At 46.6% G+C, this 17,581-nt stretch overlaps 2 protein-coding genes across 4 annotated transcripts in view; both read left to right on the top strand.

Moving 5' to 3' along the window:
* mri (BTB/POZ domain-containing protein mrityu) overlaps nucleotides 1-17,581 on the top strand; it is a 550,707-nt gene that overhangs the window by 54,076 nt on the left and 479,050 nt on the right. The window lies entirely within an intron of this gene.
* Nucleotides 1-17,581, top strand: part of LOC139750291 (uncharacterized) — a 166,366-nt gene that overhangs the window by 3,859 nt on the left and 144,926 nt on the right. The window lies entirely within an intron of this gene.

Below are 17,581 nucleotides of genomic sequence, written 5' to 3' on the forward strand. Positions count from 1 at the left end.
GCCCCAGCAGGAGCTGGAGGATGAGGAAGGATCCCTGACAGGCCGTCCGTGGCAGGTGACGGGAGCAGGGATCCCTGGGACTACTGGACCGATGGTTGGGATTACTTTAGGGACGAGGAGAGATAGCGTATGATGTATGTGGATGAAGGAAATGGATCAGTTTTGCAGGATTGGTTCAGAGAGTTGTAGGATTTGGTTAAACTATTTAAGGAAGGGAAAGGAAATATGATTTATTAGTTAAGAGGTTGATAGTTACCAGTAACATTATAAAAGTCTGTCCTCCACAGATAAGGAAATGTATTAGATTGGGTGTGATACATTTGTGATACGTTTGTGATTGATATCCTGTACAGAAGACCGATAGATTTTAGTACACCGATAGATGTTATGTAGAATTGACATATGTCGGAAAGAATTGATTACCCATATGCATGTGAAGCGATTCAGCAGAGAATAGCAAGGCTACATAGAGGAGATATTGAGGGTTGAGTGTGATTTGATGTATGGGAGGCGTTGAGGTTAAGTTATGGTTCGAACTGAGATTTGCAGTGTGGGCTATGGTTGTAGGGGGAATGATTGTGAGGGTTACCACGGGGTGTTGAAGGTTGTTTGGCATTGACTTCAAACATGTGGTGTGGCTGGAAAGGTCAAGAGAGCTGATGAATGGATGGACTTAAGGTGTGAGTTGATGACTAGTTGTAAAGGTCAAGGAAGTGAGAAATTTGTAGGACTAAATAAGAAGTATGAAGACGAGAGTTATAGGTCAATTGTTGGTCTTGCCGCATGGAGACCAGACTCTGGCATGGAAAATAGTTGTGAAGGATTAGAAAGTTGATGAATATGTGGGACTGAGATGAAGAAGTATAGAGACAAAATGTTATTTAGGACATGGTTGACTTTTACCACAGACGAGGAATCGGATGATTGTGATTGTTTGGTAGGGTTGACAAACTGATGATCGGCGGAAGGGGACCTGAAGGGGTGGAGATTCTAGAGGACAGTTGGTACATGATGATTGATTAATTGATTTTGAATGCAAGAGATTGATTGAGGTGACATGCAACGTTGGGTAAGATTGCTCATGGACGTTGGATGAGCTTAATCATGTTACTCCTGGGGCTTTCACACATCTTATCCTGGAGGTAGTAGTGAGAGGGAATGACTTAGTGAGACTGGGAGATCAGGAGTGAGATAAGGTATCCATGGTGATGCGAGTTAATTGGATGGTGGGTGACGTGAATTGTTCAGTCAGGTGAGATGTCTTGATTAAGAGATTCGAAATTCATTTGGAGGTTGGTTAGACCAATATATTTCTCCGAAAAGGGGAAAGATATGGTGATGTGGCGTGTGTATGAGAAAGATGACATGACTGGTTGTGAAAAGAGGCGAGCTGGAGTGAGACATGAGTTGTAAGGGTGGGTGGGTTCGAGGGAGACTTTAGCTGTAAGGGTGGATGGGTTCGAGTGAGACTCGAGTTGTAATAGTGGGTGGGTTCGAGTGAGACTTGAACTTTAAGGGTGGGTGGGTTGGAGTGGTTAGGGAGTTTATCGTAAAACTTATGAAGATTGTGTTAGAGGAGGACTGTTTGTGGTATTGGCGATTGTTATCGAGTCTTACGAGTTAAGTAGGGAGAGGGAGGGAGGAGAGAGAGAGAGAGAGAGAGAGAGAGAGAGAGAGAGAGAGAGAGAGAGAGAGAGAGAGAGAGAGGATATATAGGCCTCTAGAAAAATATACATGAGGATGAATTTTTGATTACCTATGATTGATTATAAAAATGCAGGGTGTGAATAAATTTCTTTACTATAACATGAAACCTTATCCCGGTGAATGAAGGAACAGGTAAGTGGTCTGAAGTTTGTACATAAGAGTCAGGTAGGGAGGCAGGAAGTGTTCTTTTGTGTTGTCCCGACTGAAGAGTGAATAGATCGTCATGACTCGCCCCTTGAGCACCAGGGAGGGTATGATCCTTGAGCACGACGATACATCCCCTGGGTTTGATGGCTTGGCATTATGACCTTTCTTTTTTTTTTTCCCCCTGTGTACGGGTCAGATCAAAGGTCATGCCATCATCCTAGGGTCGTGTCGTTGAGCTCAAGGGGTCGCACTGTCGTGCACAAGGAATACAGAAATCGGGCCACAGTTGGAGGACAGATACAGATGGTGACCCAAATTGCAGGAGATTAGTCATACACAAACACACAGGCTCTCGCGCGGCGGTCGATTGCCTGTGGATTGACTAGATGAATCACAGGTTGACCAAAAATGGTCACTTTGTGTCAGTATAGCCACATGAACCAGGGCAAAATGAAAGGCCCCATCTAAACAAAGATAGATAGCCTTTCTCGCATGACACGTACCCTTGCTTGTCAGAATGTTCCTGTTGTTGCTAGAAAATAACATCAGTTTAAAAAAAAAAAAAGAAAAGAAAACCTTCCAAATGTATAGAGGTAGCGTAGATAAGCATGGGACTTGAATCTGTATAGTAATACCCTCAGATGGAAGGGACATACACGTTGCTGTGCTGCAAAAAAGAAAGAAATACCATCATTGGTCCAAGAGAAGCCTCACGTAGATAAAAAGAAGAAAGGAATGCCCTCATTGGACATAGAAAAAAAATTGCTCCATTGGGAAAAAAAAAGTACCCACTTGAAATAGAAAAAGTGTACCCACTTAAGAAACAAAAATAGTACCCATTTGAGAAAAAGAAGAGTATGGACTTGAAAAAAAAGAGTAGCCTCACTGGATTGAAAAGAGGCGCCATATAAAAAGTAAAGGATGAAAAGAGAGTCCAAGTGGCAGAAAAGGTCAGGAGTACAACGAGAGACTGTGTAAATACAGCCGTACTTGAGCAGACGAGGCCTCAGCTGTATGGCCAGGAAGAAAAAGTCTCACACACACACACACACACACACACACACCACACACACACACACACACACACACACACACACACTTGTACTACAAGTCTACCTCCACTTGGACAAAATCTGGATCTGGCCGACAAATAAATGAACGAAAGATGACCATCCAGTGTCGCAGTCTTGGTGGATTCTTGCCGGTTTTATGATATAGGAGAAGTAAATTAATTCGGGAAATGATGGCATATAATCACAGTGGTCGTGTGATTTACCCGGAGCTGAGCTGATTGTGTTCTAGGAGCACTGTAGCGTGCATTGGTGGGTTTAGAACTATAATCTATATATCTGTTTCGTATTGGTGGGTTGGACGGACGGTCCTGGTGGCTTGTCGCCCTGATCCGAGGGGAGTGGGTGCGGGGGAGGGTGGCGCCATGTTTGGGGGAGGCATGGTGGGGTTGCTGTGAGGGGTAGGAGGTAGAACAGGAGGGCCAGGTGACGAGGTGTAGAGCCAGCTTACCAGGTGTAGAGCTTGGTGACGAGGTGTAGAGCCAGCTTACCGAGTGTAGGGCCAGGTGACGAGTTGTAGAGCCAGCTTACCAGGTGTAGGGCCAGGTGACGAGGTGTAGAGCCAGCTTACCAGGTGTAGGGCCAGGTGACGAGGTGTAGAGTCAGCTTACCAGGTGTAGGGCTGGGTGACGAGGTGTAGACCAGCTTATCAGATGTAGTGCCAGGTGAGTAAGTGTAGAGTAGGTTACCAGGTGTAGGGCCAGGTGAGTAGGTGTAGAGCCTGGTTACCAGGTGCAGGTTCAGGTGTCTAAGCATAGAGCCAGTGTTTGTTAAGGTATAGTGATAAGTTATACCCACAAATACCTTCTCCAGGTGGCTCGATGAAAGGCCCAGGTGCTCAGGTGTAGAATTTAAGTGACCTGGTGTAGAGTCGTGACCAGGTGACCAGGTGGAGGCGAACGGGTATGTCCAATGACGCCGTGCCTGCATGTGTTTGTATCAAGGCTTGGAATGAATAGCGGTGAGGGGTGGGGTGTGACCCTGGATATTGCCTGCACAGACACACGCACGCAGGCAGTCATTAGTTACATAAAATCATATTTATATTTATACAGAATTCTGCGAATCAGTATGAGGAGACACAGATGGCAGTATTGTTTATTTCTACAGTCGTTCTCCTGTATATTATTATTACGGTATATGAAGACACAGTCCAAATGAGTGAACAACGCTTTTCAACTTTATTTTCTATTCTTAAAGTCAACGAAATGTGCAGTAGTGTTTCCACGTTAGTAACCATGAGTTCTGTGTGATGGAAGAGTAGGGCAGTGCTGTGCTCTCTAATGAACTCTGCCCTAACATCACATAGGGCGGGGAATGGAGGAGGGAAGGTCTGAATTATTCCCTCCCCCAGACTGCGCCTCTCGGGGAAGGTCACAGGATAGCCAGCGTGGGAAGGTCACAGGAAGCTTTCAGTGCCATGGGGTAGGTCCTTTTGATCGTATGTATCAGGATACATAGCCTCATGTTAGACCATCATGAGGACATTGTCATGTATATCCTTGATTGTTGGCTTTACATCTTAACACTGAAGCCGTGCTGGTGGTTCCTGATCCTGGTCGACTGTGTTTAGATGTTGTTTATCTGGAGAAGACGGAGGTTCGGTGTATCTCTCCCAAATTTCTCAACCATTCCGCGCCGATCTTACTGAACAAGAATGGGGATGGGAGAGGGTGGGAGGAGAAGGTGTAACCTGGGAAGGGGTGTTATGGTGCTAGGAGTTAGTGGTGGAGGGGAGAGACTGTGTCCGACATTTGTGGTGAGGTAGGGCCTTCCATGGGTCATAGGGCTTGCTGATGGAAGGTCGGGGAGAAGATGGGGATGAACGTGGGGGTCCTGGGGAGCTTGGAGATTTTTGATTGTAACGGGAGGAAGGAAACCTCCGAGTGGGGGGAATGTGGGAGGAAGGTGTCACTAATGAAGCTCTCCATCGTAGCCAATGTTCAAGGGCTGGGGATGTGTTGGTCAAGCATAGCTGAAGGTCTGGTAGGACTTTGAAATTGGTAGTAGGGTGGGAAGGGGTGGTTCTAGATCCCGGTGCACGGTAGCTAGGATGCTGTAGGTGAGGCACTGGTGGGTTCTACCATTAAGAGGGAAGGGTGTTTGCTGGCACGGTAGGCTGGGCTGTAAGATATATTTGATATTACTGTTGACTCTACCCTGGCTGGTGTAGGTGTTGTTAAGTTAAATGAAAGCCCCCATTGTTTAGTAACATCATCTTTGGAAAATGTTAAATAGTCCAGAATTAGATTCCCTTTGGTAGTTTGCAGTAGTTCCCAACCATATATATTTCTTCCTCTGACAAATGGCCAAAGTTAGTGGCATAAAGATAGAATTTATTATCATCGTTTCTCCAGAAAATAAATGCTTGTGCATTAATTCTTTCCCAGTATGAAATATGAAGAGGAAGTGTCTCCAACATTACGCGGGGAATCTGGTTCGTTCACTACTCTGCCAGACTGATCGTCTTTGTCTCTTTAATGATTAATTAGCGCAACTCTCAGTGAACATCAACATAGGTAATAAGCCTTGGGCTCTACGCTAGTTAGTACGAAACACAAAACTTCACTAACGAAGAAACAGTTTCATAAGATCCACCCGCAAATTACATCTATCTTTTTTAAGCTTCCAGTATTTTCCCTTCTGGTGTGAGCCATCATCTCTCTCCAGTAAGGTAAGATTTGGTATTAGAAAGCAACTGCTTTCCCCAGAGAGCTTTGACATACATTGTGCAAGTCCATAACCAGGGTAGAATGTGACCTTAGCTAGCCGCTCTGGTCTTATGAGGTCACTCGGTATGTGTGTTGTATCACGATGAATCAGGGTACGTGGTACAGTCTGAGTCGCTTATATTAACATAGGTTCATGATGATGGTGGAAGGTGAGGGGATGAACTCATTAGGTCAGTGTCTGGTCATAACGCCAACCACTCATTTGCTTTAGAATGTAAACAAACGCTCTCCGGGCCAGAGAAACAGACGTCCTTCTGATTTATCGTAGTAGTTAATGTTGGTACTGGCTTATTGTCCCAGTTGATATCGTCACTGTCTTATCGTACTAGCTGCTATTGTCGATTACTGTCTTACTAGCTACTATTGTCGATTAGTGACCTGTCGCATGAGCTGTGATTATTTTCGATTACTTTGCCGTACTATCTTCTATAGTAATTGATTACTGGCTTATCGAACCTACTGATTTAGTAGTCGATAACTGACTTTCCGCACTAGCTGCTGCTACTGTCGATTACTGACTTACTGTACTATCTGATATTACTATAGTCAGTTATTGACTTACAGCACTAGTTAATTTAATGGTCGATTACTGACTTTCCGTACTATTACTATTGTCGAGGATTACTGATTTATCGCTCTGCTTAATGTGATGGTCGATTACTGACTTAGCGTACTAGCTGATACTGTGGTCGATGACTGACTTGTACTCGCTAATATTGTTGTTAATTACTTTCTTCTACTAGCTGATACTATTGTCGATCATTGACTTTTCGCACGAGCTAATATGACGGTAGTCGATTACTGACTTATCGTACTAGCTGTTCGTATGGTCAGAGTAACAGATGTGCGATCATTTTTTTCTTTATGTGATATCTAAGTTGATTTCAAAGTTGATGCTTGTCACAAAGAACAGCTTTGTGGATTTGTTATACGGGTGAAGAGTGAAGAATGTGTAGTGATTTCTTTTCTAACTGTCTCTGTACAACCAAGTGTTCCGTAAGTGGATGGAAAGAGTGACTTCCAGGACGGAAGGATTTAACATGAAAAGAATAAGAAGGACGCTATGGGGCTTGGTAGGGGGTTGTCTGTCACGAACAGTAATAGTTAAAAGAATGACATGATTGTTTCAGTCTTATGAGACAGATATCTAGATGACTCCTTGTATTTAAGGAGAGACACTTTCGAGGGACATTTTTGGCGCAGTATTACTATTAGAACATTGTCATAGTATATATATATATATATATATATATATATATATATATATATATATATATATATATATATATATATATATACATATATACTTACAGTTGTTATTGACTTTCGTTGTCCAAGAGGTACGTTATAGTGCCAGTGACTGGCTGTGATTGGCTCTTCCGTAGTTGTCAACACATGTGAAAGTCATGAAGTATTCTTAGGGACCTTCAGTGTATCATGGTTGAAGATATATTTTTATTATTCCACCTGGTGAACTATTGTGATTACTTGGCATTCTTCGTCGCCTGTCTGTCTGTAAATATTGTACGTCTCATTCCAGTCAGAGTGCGCTGTGGTTATGTGTGAGGGATGGCTCCTGTGTAACAGACAGACCAGCAGAAGCAGTACAGTATGGTAGTATTTGGCTGGTTTATCAGGATGCCGCGCATGATCTGTTTACCCCCGTGAACGTAGCTGTAACGGCTCAGTGCAACATGACGACTCGACCTTTGGTTTGGACGACCTGGCCTTTTACCCTGACCTTCAAGAGTCAGATCAGAGTCCAGATCATTATAAGCATGGGATCGCACCGTTATACTTACGTATAGTACCGGCCTGCTCCAGGGTCGTACTGTGGGGTCGTACCGTCATGCTGAATGGAGCGTCCTCTTGCTCTAGGGTCGTACTGTCGTGCTGTGTGTCGTATCTTCGTGCTCTGGGGTCGTACCGTCATGCTGTGTGTAGTACGTTCGTGCTCCAGGGTCGTACCGTCATGCTGTGTGTAGTACGTTCGTGCTCCAGGATTGTACCGTCATGCTAAATGGAGCGTCCTCTTGCTCTAGGGTCGTACTGTCGTGCTGTGTGTCGTATCTTCGTGCTCTGGGGTCGTACCGTCATGCTGAATGGAGCGTCCTCTTGCTCTAGGGTCGTACTGTCGTGCTGTGTGTCGTATCTTCGTGCTCTGGGGTCGTATCGTCATGCTAAATGGAGCGTCCTCTTGCTCTAGGGTCGTACTGTCGTGCTGTGTGTCGTATCTTCGTGCTCTGGGGTCGTACCGTCATGCTGAATGGAGCGTCCTCTTGCTCTAGGGTCGTACTGTCGTGCTGTGTGTCGTATCTTCGTGCTCTGGGGTCGTACCGTCATGCTGAATGGAGCGTCCTCTTGCTCTAGGGTCGTACTGTCGTGCTGTGTGTCGTATCTTCGTGCTCTGGGGTCGTACCGTCATGCTGAATGGAGCGTCCTCTTGCTCTAGGGTCGTACTGTCGTGCTGTGTGTCGTATCTTCGTGCTCTGGGGTCGTACCGTCATGCTGTGTGTAGTACCTTGGTGCTCCAGGATCGTACCGTCATGCTGAATGGAGCGTCCTCTTGCTCTAGGGTCGTACTGTCGTGCTGTGTGTCGTATCTTCGTGCTCTGGGGTCGTACCGTCATGCTGAATGGAGCGTCCTCTTGCTCTAGGGTCGTACTGTCGTGCTGTGTGTCGTATCTTCGTGCTCTGGGGTCGTACCGTCATGCTGAATGGAGCGTCCTCTTGCTCTAGGGTCGTACTGTCGTGCTGTGTGTCGTATCTTCGTGCTCTGGGGTCGTACCGTCATGCTGAATGGAGCGTCCTCTTGCTCTAGGGTCGTACTGTCGTGCTGTGTGTCGTATCTTCGTGCTCTGGGGTCGTACCGTCATGCTGTGTGTAGTACCTTGGTGCTCCAGGATCGTACCGTCATGCTGAATGGAGCGTCCTCTTGCTCTAGGGTCGTACTGTCGTGCTGTGTGTCGTATCTTCGTGCTCTGGGGTCGTACCGTCATGCTGAATGGAGCGTCCTCTTGCTCTAGGGTCGTACTGTCGTGCTGTGTGTCGTATCTTCGTGCTCTGGGGTCGTACCGTCATGCTGAATGGAGCGTCCTCTTGCTCTAGGGTCGTACTGTCGTGCTGTGTGTCGTATCTTCGTGCTCTGGGGTCGTACCGTCATGCTGAATGGAGCGTCCTCTTGCTCTAGGGTCGTACTGTCGTGCTGTGTGTCGTATCTTCGTGCTCTGGGGTCGTACCGTCATGCTGAATGGAGCGTCCTCTTGCTCTAGGGTCGTACTGTCGTGCTGTGTGTCGTATCTTCGTGCTCTGGGGTCGTACCGTCATGCTGAATGGAGCGTCCTCTTGCTCTAGGGTCGTACTGTCGTGCTGTGTGTCGTATCTTCGTGCTCTGGGGTCGTACCGTCATGCTGAATGGAGCGTCCTCTTGCTCTAGGGTCGTACTGTCGTGCTGTGTGTCGTATCTTCGTGCTCTGGGGTCGTACCGTCATGCTGAATGGAGCGTCCTCTTGCTCTAGGGTCGTACTGTCGTGCTGTGTGTCGTATCTTCGTGCTCTGGGGTCGTACCGTCATGCTGAATGGAGCGTCCTCTTGCTCTAGGGTCGTACTGTCGTGCTGTGTGTCGTATCTTCGTGCTCTGGGGTCGTACCGTCATGCTGTGTGTAGTACGTTCGTGCTCCAGGGTCGTACCGTCATGCTGTGTGTAGTACCTTGGTGCTCCAGGATCGTACCGTCATGCTAAATGGAGCGTCCTCTTGCTCTAGGGTCGTACTGTCGTGCTGTGTGTCGTATCTTCGTGCTCTGGGGTCGTACCGTCATGCTGAATGGAGCGTCCTCTTGCTCTAGGGTCGTACTGTCGTGCTGTGTGTCGTATCTTCGTGCTCTGGGGTCGTACCGTCATGCTGAATGGAGCGTCCTCTTGCTCTAGGGTCGTACTGTCGTGCTGTGTGTCGTATCTTCGTGCTCTGGGGTCGTACCGTCATGCTGAATGGAGCGTCCTCTTGCTCTAGGGTCGTACTGTCGTGCTGTGTGTCGTATCTTCGTGCTCTGGGGTCGTACCGTCATGCTGAATGGAGCGTCCTCTTGCTCTAGGGTCGTACTGTCGTGCTGTGTGTCGTATCTTCGTGCTCTGGGGTCGTACCGTCATGCTGAATGGAGCGTCCTCTTGCTCTAGGGTCGTACTGTCGTGCTGTGTGTCGTATCTTCGTGCTCTGGGGTCGTACCGTCATGCTGAATGGAGCGTCCTCTTGCTCTAGGGTCGTACTGTCGTGCTGTGTGTCGTATCTTCGTGCTCTGGGGTCGTACCGTCATGCTGAATGGAGCGTCCTCTTGCTCTAGGGTCGTACTGTCGTGCTGTGTGTCGTATCTTCGTGCTCTGGGGTCGTACCGTCATGCTAAATGGAGCGTCCTCTTGCTCTAGGGTCGTACTGTCGTGCTGTGTGTCGTATCTTCGTGCTCTGGGGTCGTACCGTCATGCTGAATGGAGCGTCCTCTTGCTCTAGGGTCGTACTGTCGTGCTGTGTGTCGTATCTTCGTGCTCTGGGGTCGTACCGTCATGCTAAATGGAGCGTCCTCTTGCTCTAGGGTCGTACTGTCGTGCTGTGTGTCGTATCTTCGTGCTCTGGGGTCGTACCGTCATGCTGAATGGAGCGTCCTCTTGCTCTAGGGTCGTACTGTCGTGCTGTGTGTCGTATCTTCGTGCTCTGGGGTCGTACCGTCATGCTGAATGGAGCGTCCTCTTGCTCTAGGGTCGTACTGTCGTGCTGTGTGTCGTATCTTCGTGCTCTGGGGTCGTACCGTCATGCTGAATGGAGCGTCCTCTTGCTCTAGGGTCGTACTGTCGTGCTGTGTGTCGTATCTTCGTGCTCTGGGGTCGTACCGTCATGCTGAATGGAGCGTCCTCTTGCTCTAGGGTCGTACTGTCGTGCTGTGTGTCGTATCTTCGTGCTCTGGGGTCGTACCGTCATGCTGAATGGAGCGTCCTCTTGCTCTAGGGTCGTACTGTCGTGCTGTGTGTCGTATCTTCGTGCTCTGGGGTCGTACCGTCATGCTGAATGGAGCGTCCTCTTGCTCTAGGGTCGTACTGTCGTGCTGTGTGTCGTATCTTCGTGCTCTGGGGTCGTACCGTCATGCTGAATGGAGCGTCCTCTTGCTCTAGGGTCGTACTGTCGTGCTGTGTGTCGTATCTTCGTGCTCTGGGGTCGTACCGTCATGCTGAATGGAGCGTCCTCTTGCTCTAGGGTCGTACTGTCGTGCTGTGTGTCGTATCTTCGTGCTCTGGGGTCGTACCGTCATGCTGTGTGTAGTACGTTCGTGCTCCAGGGTCGTACCGTCATGCTGAATGGAGCGTCCTCTTGCTCTAGGGTCGTACTGTCGTGCTGTGTGTCGTATCTTCGTGCTCTGGGGTCGTACCGTCATGCTGAATGGAGCGTCCTCTTGCTCTAGGGTCGTACTGTCGTGCTGTGTGTCGTATCTTCGTGCTCTGGGGTCGTACCGTCATGCTAAATGGAGCGTCCTCTTGCTCTAGGGTCGTACTGTCGTGCTGTGTGTCGTATCTTCGTGCTCTGGGGTCGTACCGTCATGCTGAATGGAGCGTCCTCTTGCTCTAGGGTCGTACTGTCGTGCTGTGTGTCGTATCTTCGTGCTCTGGGGTCGTACCGTCATGCTGAATGGAGCGTCCTCTTGCTCTAGGGTCGTACTGTCGTGCTGTGTGTCGTATCTTCGTGCTCTGGGGTCGTACCGTCATGCTGAATGGAGCGTCCTCTTGCTCTAGGGTCGTACTGTCGTGCTGTGTGTCGTATCTTCGTGCTCTGGGGTCGTACCGTCATGCTGTGTGTAGTACGTTCGGAAAGTAGTGGTGGAAGATTAAGGTTGTTAAGCACCTTGATTTGAATTAGAGATGGACCAAATGACAGCTATAGAAAGCGACTGCCGACTGTCACGTTTCAAAAACACGATCCTATCAAAAATGATTGGGACTTCACGAGGCAGCATTAATGAAACTACTGTTACACCGAGGCAAATGCTGGTCCAACCCAGCAGACGCGCCTGACGGATGAAGGCCCAGTGCAGAGGCTCGCCAGTCCGGCTGGAAATGCGATATGTTCGGGAAATTAAATTAGACAATTAGGGTGTACAATAATGGGAAGCTGACGGTTGGGATGGATGGAAGAGTTATATTACGAGGAGATGGGGAGAGTGGGAGGATGGGGTGAGGAGGGGAGTGTGGCTGCAGTGGTTCAAGGTTGAGGGTAAGTGAGAGGGACGGGAGATGAGGGGGATACAGGAGGACAGTTAATGTTGGAGAGATGCTTCTCCAGCTTGTTCCCTTTACTCACTATGGTGAGGGAGAACTACGGGAAGGGAGGAGGAGGAGGAAGAGTATGGTAGGAGTAATATTGGGCTCTGGGTTCAGAGGTGGGTGTAGCATAAAGGATTACAGACGACCAGTACTGCTGCTGCTGCTGTATTATCTGTAACACTTGGATGGGGAAGGAAGTGAAAAGTCACCTCTGGCGTTTTTATGTCATCGACGATGGACGAAAAGGAGTACACTCTTGAGGAACTTTTCACTCCAAAGAGTCTGTCATTTCCTTGCTACTGATTGTAGCGCAACCTGGAGGCTGCAAGAACCACGTGGGACGGGATCCTTGGGTTACGTAATTAATGAAACCTATAAATCATTATATAACCCCAGGACCCCTTCTCCAGGAGGTCCCGCAGCCTTGTGATCACAATTAAGGAAGCACGCTACTGGAAAATCGTACCTCTGGCGCGACCTCTGAAGCCCCCGTCAGTGGCTGTCGTGTTCCCGGGACTACTGTTGGCTCAGCCAGGGAGGACGCCACTAATGCTGTTCCTTAGCCTGGATCCCAGCGGGTGGACGATAATTGTGCCTGGCGAGATGCACGTATAGCAATTTATGCTCGGGAATTATCACATTAAGTAACCAGCTGATAAGCGTATCCCTGTGCTTCGCTTGGGCCCGGGATACCGGCCTCAGCATTTATGGATTGGGTTTTTACATGGAAGGTATTTAGACACAGTTGAGAAGGGCCTTCCGATCCTCTGTTGACCCCGACTAACCGTTGTTACTCATGTTATTATATTTAGACTTGGTGAAGAACAGGCTGCTGCCTTTAACCTTTCTCCTGTAGAGGGAGACGCACATCAATACCACTTCCTCCTTGGGTTATCGATGATCTTTTTGTGGCATCGATTCTCTTTGTAAGATGGCGCGCTTTTTAATTCGTCATCGCGATAGGATTTGGAGAGGTATTTAAGGTTGGTGGGTCAGCCAATGTGGCGAGGGCCCTCCAGGGGCCTCTGCGAAGTAGGGCACAAGGGGGGCTCCCGAAGGCCATGGCTCTTGAATGCCTCGCCCCGTCTTGCCTTCTTTGTAGTGATGGTGGTTCTCTTCCCGGGTGTCATCGTCGTCCTACACTTCCGAGTCATCATCATGGGTCGTGGTTATATGAGGGAGTTCATTAGTGCTGGGATGTGACTGCCTCCATGGCACTGCTATTATATCGTTTATTGCCTTCGCTCCTCCACCTCTGTTTGCTATATGATTGTAAACCCGTTCGTTCCAGCCCCTATTATTTTTTCTGTTAACAAATATGCACGTTCGTATATACCCTGATTTCGTGTCTCGTTCTAAGAGACACGTTCGTGCTCCTTTAGTTTCGCTTCTCGCTGCTGACAGACACGTTTATCATGTTTAATGATGACACTTTGACACTGTTGACCTTTTCCCTCGTTCACAGCCTTTGGTACCCCAATCGTGTACCTCACATATACCTCTGAAGTTCGTAGATTTCTCGAGGTTGTTCAACCCTACAGCACAGTGTGTCATACACCCTCCGGTGAGGGCCTGATCTACTGAGTTACTTGATGCAGTAGGTCTTTTCTTCCTCGTGATATATGTTGTGCAATTTGGCTCGTCTCGTACAGTGTTGTGCAACTTTGTTCGTCTCGTAGTGTTGTGCAACTTGGCTCGTCTCGTACAGTGTTACGTGTTATGCAACTTGGCTCGTCTCGTACAGTGCTATGCAACTTGATTCGTCTTGTGCATTTCGAATAAGTGTCCAGTTCCTTTATGGGTAGTTTCAGAGTTAGTGGTCAACTTAATATTTCACGTATATTAAAAAAGCACCTCGGTTCGACCCCCGGCGCAAGCAGAAGGCCCACAGCTCACCTAGCTGTTCATCCTTCCTCTGGTCGGTATGAAAATGAGTGCCAGCTTGATTTTGGGTGAAGTAAACCCCAGCTTTGTAACTCGGCTCAAGTTAGACCGGGAGTTTCCATGTCTGGGGACACGACCCTCATTGATTGGCCGGTGAGCCTAGCAAGTGTTGGTACTTCTACTTTGGTAGGATATATACACGTGGGCCTTCGACCTTTAGAGAATATCCGAGCTGGATCGAAGAGCTGAATATCGGAGATCTTTAATTTGGATCACGGAGTTCAGTTGTACTTCTTTTTGGCCTGAGTTGTTTAAAATATTCCTGATGGATTGAGGAATTTTGCAAAATCTTTTGATGGACGAGCTGAGTTTTATAGATTCAAGTTCGGTGTAAACAATATCTGTTGGTGAGAGGAGTTTAGTGTAGACAATATCTGTCGAATGAAGTCCGGTGTAAGCAATATCTCTTGGATTGAAGAGTTCAGTGTAAACAATATCTGTTGGATAGTGTAATGTAAACAATATCTGTTGGATAGTGTAATGTAAACAATTTCTTTTTGATAAGAGTTGTGTGTAAACAATATCTGTTGGATAGTGTAATGTGAACAGTATCTTTTGGATAGTGTAATGTAAACAATATCTTTATGATAGAGTTTAGTGTAAACAATATCTGTTGGATAGGGAAGTTTATCGTAACCTGTACCTGTTGGACAGAGGAGCTCAGTGTAAAACAAATACCTGATCGATAGTAGAGTTCTGTGTAAAGATGTGTATGTTGGACAGGGAAATATCTGTTGGGTTGAGATGTTTAGTATAAGAAAATATATATTGGATAGAGGAGTTCAGTGCAAACATATATCTGTTGGATAGAGGAGTTTCTGTTGGACAGAGTTGAGCGTAAAGATTGCATTTGTTGGATAGATGTGTATAGTGTAAAAAATATATATATGTTGGATTGAGCTGTTCATTGTGAACAATATGCGTTGGTTAGAAGTGTTCACTGTAAACGGTGTGTGATGGATAGAGGACTTCAGTGTTACAAGAAAAATCCAGTTGGATAGAAGTGTTTGATTATAAGAATGACAATATGGATGACAACGGTGCCACGCGCCTTTAATGTACTGCTGTCGGCCATTGATTTGTTTTGATGCAGTTTGTCTTTATTGCATTTGAGATTCATTTTGCCAACGCGGTGCTTTAAAGTGTATCACGGTTTGTGTCGGCGCTCTGACTTAATTGTTTCAATCTGTGTTTGGTAATATGACTGCATCGTGTTTGCTGAATCGTTCTGAGGTCTTCATTGTGTTTGCCGTACCGTTCTAAGGTCTTCATTGTGTTTGCCGTACCGTTCTAAGGTCTTCGTCGTGTTTGCCGTACCGTTCTAAGGTCTTCAGTGTGTTTGCCGTACCGTTCTAAAGTCTTCGTCGTGTTAACCGTAACGCTCTAAGATCTTCATTGTGTTTGCCGTACCGTTCTGTCTTCGTCGTGTTTACCGTAACGTTCTAAGATCTTCATTGTGTTTGCCGTACCGTTCTAAGGTCTTCGTCGTGTTTGCCGTACCGTTCTAAGGTCTTCGTCGTGTTTACCGTAACGTTCTAAGGTCTTCGTCGTGTTTGCCGTACAATTAGTTCTAAGGTCTTCATTGTGTTTGCCGCACAGTTCTAAGGGTCTTCGCACTCTTCAAAAGCTTTATCGTTCATAGAAGGTGTTTTTGCTGTCGACATATTTTTCATTTTCTGACGTATATGTATGATGTTTGATGAGGGTTTGAGAAGGTAGAGGGAATGGAAGGATAAGATGAAGAGTTGGAGGAGGAGGAGGAGGAGGAGGAGGAGGAGGAGTAGTTACGTACGAGGACTTGCGACGAGGTTTTGCCCGTTGTCAGTTCTATCAAGCAGCGTTCGTCCACCACAGAAAAATCTAACCGTTACGAAGAACCAGTCGGTGTGGGGTACGTGTTGTCATGGGTTATGTGCGAGATGGGAAGATTGCATGCTTGAAGGCTGAATGCCAGCAGTCCACTGTGGGCGAGGAAGAAAGAAAAGACAGCGACCATAGTTAGAAGAGTGAAAATGAACAGCCACTGAAGTAATAGCTTACTGCGCAGTTGTCAGAAAGGAGGAATAAAAGGTGGGAGCGTTGCATTAATAGTGTGATGATAAAGAGGAAAGATGGTGAGGAATAATGGTGACTGTGTGTTGAAGTGGTGATGATGATGCAGTCACCATACGCGGGCATTCCCACTGTATGGCAAAAAGTGGAATGGGTTACGCCCTTTTCTTTCGTGAGAAGAGGTGGGGCGCGGGAGTGGGAGAGAAGAAAGTATATATATATATATATATATATATATATATATATATATATATATATATATATATATATATTTATATATATTCCCCCCAGTTTACAGGTACTTTGTTACGGGCACCGGTGTCCATACCGCGGATCGGAGTCGATGGGAAGAAAAGTTTCCCTAGTTCTTCAAAGTTCAGCTGAAAACTTTGTCTCAGAGGAGTCGGGGACAACACAGGGAGATGAGTTATGTTATGTGGCGGTGAGAATAAGTAGATGTGGAAGTACCCAACGTGTGAGTTGCCAGTTGTCACCAGAATGTGTTACAGGTAATTAATCACCGACGAATAACTGTTTTGGTAATTTTCATTACTGCTTGTAATGCTGGTCAAGACGGGCACTAGGGAGAGAGAGAGAGAGAGAGAGAGAGAGAGAGAGAGAGAGAGAGAGAGAGAGAGAGAGAGAGCATTATAGTCACGCACACTTGATGATCTTCGCATAATCATGACAGGATATGGGGAATTTATTTGCTAATTAGTAGCTGACGATCCTTTTCCAGAACACAGCAAATGTGGTGGAGCAGGGAAATATAGAACTACCTACTATCAAAGGAAATGATATACAAGAAACAAGAGAAATCCAGTATTATACAGTAACATACGGATTGATCGTTTACAATATATATATATATATATATATATATATATATATATATATATATATATATATATATATATATATATATATATATATCAAAGCAAACGACACTATGAAGGGTATTTTGCCGTAAATAGAACAAGATATACAAATTAATTATGTTAGAAGCAGGAGAGTTATTACCCAGTCACTTGGTCCTTTAACCCATTTCAGTGTAGCGTAACGTTACGTGTCACACTAAGCTTATAGTAGATCATAACGACACTTTACGGTTGTCTCGGTTCCAGCGTGTCTTAGTCTTTACTTCTGTATTGTGTTCAGATGTTTGACGTGTTTACAAGAGCGCTCGATCGCTCAGAGCGCAGGGCCCCGACTGCAAAAGGGGTGCCCGCTATTCCCGAGCGTTGTATGGCAGCATTCAGAAACTTTCAGATTATTTCGAGGTCATATTCCCCCCCACTCCACCCGCCAGGGCTTGTGATTTAGTGGAAGAGGGAGGAGGAGGGGGAGTTTGTAGGGTGGAGAGGCCCCCAAAGAAGTCTCAGCTTAGGGCCCCTAAAAGGCTTGGTCTGGTCTTGGTTGAGGATGCAACTGCCAATCTGTTGTATTTAAAGGTAGGAGTGCTTGCATACAACAACAGCTTCTAGTAAGAGGTGAGTTAGGTTTCATATATTTTCCATATTTATTCTTTTTTCCTTGTACGTATGTAATTGAATGTGCCGCTAGACATATGTTATTTTAGGCTATTACGGAGACCATTTTTTTTATACGTTACATATTTTTTCTGTTGC

This window comes from Panulirus ornatus, chromosome 9 (genome assembly GCF_036320965.1).
Source record: "Panulirus ornatus isolate Po-2019 chromosome 9, ASM3632096v1, whole genome shotgun sequence".
Classification (NCBI taxonomy): Eukaryota; Metazoa; Arthropoda; class Malacostraca; order Decapoda; family Palinuridae; genus Panulirus; species Panulirus ornatus.